This window comes from Pelophylax lessonae, assembly GCF_965119305.1.
Source record: "Pelophylax lessonae genome assembly, chromosome: 4".
NCBI lineage: Eukaryota > Metazoa > Chordata > Amphibia > Anura > Ranidae > Pelophylax > Pelophylax lessonae.
Window position 1 is genome coordinate 99,748,004 of NC_138771.1, and position 6,107 is coordinate 99,754,110.

Here is a 6,107-nt window from a genome sequence, read left to right on the forward strand (position 1 = left end):
GTCAATACAAAGGTAACGATACCCCCAGATTAGTTTGCATATCGCAGTGTGAACTGTCAATTCTGACAGGAATCGGATCGCATTAGGTGTGAACACCCATGCAATCTGATGTTGGTGCAGACCAAAAAAAGGGTCCTGCGTGACTTTGGTCCAAATGCGATGCGAATTCAGCCATACAATCTGTATGGCTGAATTCGCATGGCAAAGACATTGCATGTGATTTGCATAGCAGTGCGCCCCGAATCACATGCAATGTCTTCCATCGCACCAGTGTGAATCAGCACTAAATGTTTCATTAGCATGTACATAGCTGAGGTAATAAAGTCATTTTGTACAAAGTGCACTTACCCCCCTACAAAAACATAATCAATTAGTCTCGGTCCACACATATGCGATGCGGGAACCCTGCAAATCCACTGCGGGTTCCCACATCACATTCAACTCTAAGACAGTTCACACTGCCATATGCGAAACACTGGGGCTGTCAATACAAAGTTAATGACCCCCCCAGATCAGTTGGCATATCGCAGTGCGAACTGTCAGTTTGGACATGAATCGGATCGCATAGGTGTGAACACCCATGAGATCTGATTCTGCTGCGGACCCAAAAAAGGTTCCTGTGTGAGTTGTGTCCGAATGCGATGCAAATTCACTACATTGATGGGTTGGGATGCTGGTTACTACATCGTCAATTGATGGGGGGGGGGGGGCATGCTGGTCCCTACATTGATGGGGGGCAATATTGTGCAGCCCTACTCATAGGCGTGCGCACGGGGTGTGCCTAGGCACACCCTAATCACCCTCGTGCAGTGCTTCTGCCATGGCCGCCGCCGCTGTGTCTGCACATACATATACACACACGCATGTATATTGACCCCCCAAAATAATACCTTGCCACCCCTTTGCCACCCCTGTTTTAAAAGTCTAGCTCCGCCACTGGACTGGACTATCAAATAGATACACAGGTTGGAATACAATACTTCACTATGCAACAATACCTTGTTACCTTCTTGAATAGTAGTCCTTCTGGGTGACACAATGGAACAACGCACAAGATTGTAATTAACCAAACTTAGTTTACTATATATCAAATTGAATAGGGGAGATACAATACAATACAATACAAGTCCATAAAAGGTTATTTAAAACAGCTTTAAAAAGGTAAAAGAATACCCCCACACTCCTCCTGCATTAAGGCTAGACACAGTACCAGGTAGGTGGGCCTATCTGAGTCCCTCCCCCAGAGTTCTCTTCTTTCTTGTTGATCTTCGCTAGCAAGGTTATTGAATAGAGCTCATTTGTAATCCAGATTAGGAATAAAGATCAAGAGAGAGAAAACAACGAGCTGTTAGTTGTCACCACAGGGTGTCTGCGTAACTGAGCAATAACTTCTGCGAGAGAGATAAGCCTCTGGCGACTCCTTTACAGACCTTATTGTTTGTCTATGAGTCTCCTGAGAGAGTATGGTGATAAACCCCGGGGTTTTATCACCTCCTGCTGCGCTACCGCTATCTGTAGATAAAACTGTCTCTTCAGCAGATAAAGTCAGTTATTGGGCATGTGCCCTCTCACCAACAGAAGTTTCTCCTTCGCGCGCTTCCACTGCGGTCTCAGTCCTTTGGCTATATGCCAGCCGCGCGGGGTCCTTCTGGCGGATGACTTCCGGTCTCGGCAAACAGCAGTATGACCTCCAGGAATGTGCCTCGTGCTTGAGATGGGACGGTTCCACGTCGTCCCTCCAGGCTAAAAGGCTCTGGCCCAATATCCAGTGTCAGTCCTTCACTCTCGCTCGCTGGTTCCTCAGAGTCCAGCGCAGAAAGGCCCCCCTTCGCGCGCTTCTCTCTTCCTTTAAATAACCTCCCCCATAGTGCCGTGCGGTGCAGCCGTGCACCCTGGATCTTGCAAAGCAGCCTGGGAGATGTAGTTTCTTCATCTTGTGAAAAGGAAGTCACAGCCCGGGAAATTCCATGCAGCTACCACTAGAGGGAGCCTAGTTCCTTCCCACATATCAAACAGTGTCTTTAGGCATGTTTAACCCCGCTACACACTCCCCCCACTTGAGAAACTTTGGTCCCCAAAGAGGTCAACAGTATGTACCCTAGTGCATAGGTTGGCATTATACAACAAAAACATTAACATTTTGCTGAAATAAGTCAATCTGAATATATCCAATTTTGTATTCTAATAGCAGTGCAACAGTAAAACGATAAAGTGCAATTAATAAGCAAATAAGTGATTTCTACAGTGTTAATATAGTGCTGATTTCTAGTGCTTTTATATAGTGCTCCTTTAAAAAGCACATGTGCCTTTGCAATTTCTTAAACACTTACATCTTAAAGTTTGTGTTGAAAAAAAAACATCAAAAGGTGAGAAAGAGAAAAAAACATATAGTGAGGTCAGAGCAACAAAAAACATTAACTCACAAAGTAAACCAAATTGTGAACATCAAAAACTGTGCTTATTATAATGGCCAAACCCAATATCCTTATGTACAAACTTAAATGCAAACGTTTTCTACTTCAATACTTTGTTCTCATGATCTCTCACAGACCCCCCAAAACTTGGGTGGCTTGTACAGTTGTGCCTGGGGGTGAGCTAGGGTTGTCCCCCACCAAATCTACAGTGGAGGAACTAGGCTGGTCAGGAGACCTTTTGGAGATAAAAACAGCTTCTTCCGAACATTCACCCAATTGATCATAGGTCAGTCTCTTAGGTGGGTGAATGACTCTCCGTTCCCTCTGTTCCCGTGGAGGCATGCTCTCAGAGGTACTAGGATCAGGCACTTCTGAGGATTCTTCCATGTCCCCCTCCTCATGTTCCAACACAGAGGCACCTGATGGTTCAAGAGAGGTCAGTTCTTCTTCAGAGAAGGGTGCAACCTCCTCCTCAGGATCTTCATCCTCAGCTGCTTCTTCTGGAAGCATATGAAAGGGTATGAATTCAGGGGCTTCTGCCCGAAGGGCTCCTCTATCAGCCAAGTCAGACGAAGACAGGGAGGCAGGTGTGGGTTCTGGCAACTGAGATGACCACAACCAATCGGGTACCTCCTCTTCATCTTCCAAATCTTCAGATGGAGAACTTCCCTCTCCCTCATCTGGGAGCATCGTCTGAGATCTGGTAACTGGTCTGGACCGGCGAGAAGTCGAAAGGGCCGCTGACAAGTCTTCCACAGGGGGCATACGAACCGCTTCAGAGAGAGGCAGCAAATGGTTCCGATGCCAAGCCTTCAATGGACCCACACTTCCCTCAGGCCGAATTTGGTACACAGGAAGGTTTGGCAGTTGCTTACAGATAACATAAGGTTGGGACTTCCAGCGGTCTGCCAACTTGTGTTTTCCCGGGACACCCAAGTTTCTCAACAAAACCCTGTCCCCTGGTTGCAGGTCATGGATCCGAACTTTTAGGTCGAAATTTTTTTTATTCCGCAGTCCACGTTGATCAGATGTGGCCTGAGCCTTGTCATAGGCCGCTTTCAGACTCTTCCGCAGTCGGTCCACATATCCTCTATGCGATGCTGAAGAGGTATGATCAGGCGAAATGCCAAAGGCCAAATCCACTGGCAACCGAGCCTCCCTTCCAAACATCAGCCGATAAGGGGAATATCCAGTAGCATCACTGACAGTGCTGTTGTAGGCATGCACAATGGCAGCTACGTGCCTGCCCCAATGCTGTTTCTTCTCTGAGCTCAAAGTCCCCAACATATCCAAAAGAGTCCTGTTAAATCGTTCAGGCTGGGCATCCCCCTGTGGATGGTAGGGAGTGGTTCTAGTCTTTTGAATGCCTAACATATCTAACAGTCTCTTGATCAGTCTGCTTTCAAAGTCCCTTCCCTGATCAGAATGGAGGCGCTGTGGTAACCCATAATGTACAAAGAACTTCTCTACAAGAACTTTGGCTACCGTTGAGGCCTTCTGATCCCTTGTTGGGAATGCTTGAGCATATCTGGTAAAATGGTCTGTTACCACAAGGACATTCCCCTGGCCACTCAGATCAGGCTCTAAGCAAAGGAAATCAATGCACACCAGCTCCATGGGTCCCTGACTTTGTAGATGGCCCATTGGGGCTGCTTGACGTGGCAGAGTCTTCCTCTGTATACACCGGACACAAGAATGACAGTATCCTTCAACTTCGGCCCTCATACAAGGCCAGTAGAACCTGTCCCTGACAAGCTGAAAGGTTCTTTCGGGCCCCAGATGGCCATGATTATCATGAAGAGCGGCCAGAACTCCCTCTCTGTATTTAGCTGGTAAGAACAGTTGCCACTTCTCCTCCAGATCTTCAGATGGACCTCTCCGGTAGGCCACTCCTTCTCTGATCTGTAACCGGGTCCACTCTCTATGCAACAGACGGGCCCCCTGAGGGGAGTCAGTTAGAAGCAACTCAGGGCTCTGGATCTCCAGGGCTTCCAAGAGAAGTTTTCCCAAAGGGTCTTCCAACTGCTCCTTCCGCAAGTCCCCTTTGGACAGCCGGGGCAAACCCTCCCCTTCAACTTGGGTCACCTGGCAGTAGCATTTGGGTACTCCGATAGCCGAAACCCCAATCTCTTCTGCTCTTGACCCTCCTCGGGATCGAAATTCAGTTCCCTGATATAGGGCACGCACCCCTTCTGGAGCCAAATGAGTCCATTCTTCCGCAGGTTCCTGTGGAACATGCAACCTTCTGGATAGGGCATCTGCATCCCTATTTCCGATTCCTGGCCGATACTTCAGGCTAAAATTGAAGCTAGAGAGGGCAGCCAACCATCGATGTCCTGTTGCATCCAGCTTGGCCGTAGTCAACAGATAGGTGAGGGGATTATTATCTGTCTTGACAATGAATTCAGCTCCGTACAGGTAGTCTTTCAATTTGTCAACCACTGCCCACTTCAAGGCCAAGAATTCAAGTTTGTGAGTAGGATAATTCCTCTCAGCAGGCAGTAGGCTTCTGCTCACATAGGCAACAGGTCGCAGATGACCCTCATGCTCCTGATAAAGTACCCCCCCCAGCCCATCTCGGCTGGCATCAACATGCAGTTCATATGGTTTTGTGGGGTCCGCATAGGCCAACACAGGGGCAGTGGTTAGGGTTTCCTTCAGCTGGACAAAGGCCCCTTCGCATTCCGGGGTCCACTGATCCTGGATGGATTCCTTAGCCTTCCGGGGGCCTATGGTGGACTTCGCCGGCTTTACCAACTCAGGGACATCATCTTCTTCATTCTTCAGGAGCTCATTTAGGGGTCGGGCAATCTGGGCGAACCCTTCCACAAACCTCCTGTAATAGGAGCAAAAGCCCAAGAATGACCGGAGTTCGGTCACATTTGTGGGTCTCGGCCAGGAAGCAACAGCATCCAGCTTGTCCGGGTCAGTGGCCACCCCTTCTTCAGACACGATATGGCCCAGGTAATGGACCGAGGACTGATAGAATTGGCACTTCTCAGGAGAAAGTTTCAGACCTTCTTCGTGTAGCCTCTTCAAGACCTTTTCCAACCTCTCCTCATGTTCTTCTAAAGTTCTGCCAAACACGATAACATCATCCAAGTATACCAGTACCTCTATCAAATTCATATCTCCAACGGTCCTCTCCATCAGCCTTTGGAAGGTAGCAGGGGCCCCGGACAACCCCTGAGGCATGCGATTGAACTCAAAGAACCCCACAGGGGTGATGAAGGCTGTTTTCTCCCGATCTTCAGGGTGCATGGGGATCTGATAATACCCACTCTTTAAGTCCATCACACTGAACCACTTCGCCCCTGACAGACTCTGTAGGGCATCTTCGATTCGAGGAGTGGTATACTGGTCTGGGATGGTTCTTCTGTTCAGCGTTCGGTAGTCGATACAAAGCCTCAAAGATCCATTTTTCTTCCGGACTACCACTATCGGGGAAGCATACGGGCTCCTGGATTCTCGGATAATCCCGATCTTTTTGAGCTCTGCCAGCTGTTGACGTAGATCTTCTAAGTCACCTAAGGGGACTCGCCGGACTCTCTCCCTGAAAGGCTTGTCCTCACTCAGGCGGATCTTATGAGTGGCGCTCCTGGCACATCCCACGTCAAACTCGTCCTTAGAGAATATTTCCCTCCATCGAGCAAGTTGTGCCTTGGCCCTCTTCACCCATTCCGGCGGGAGGGC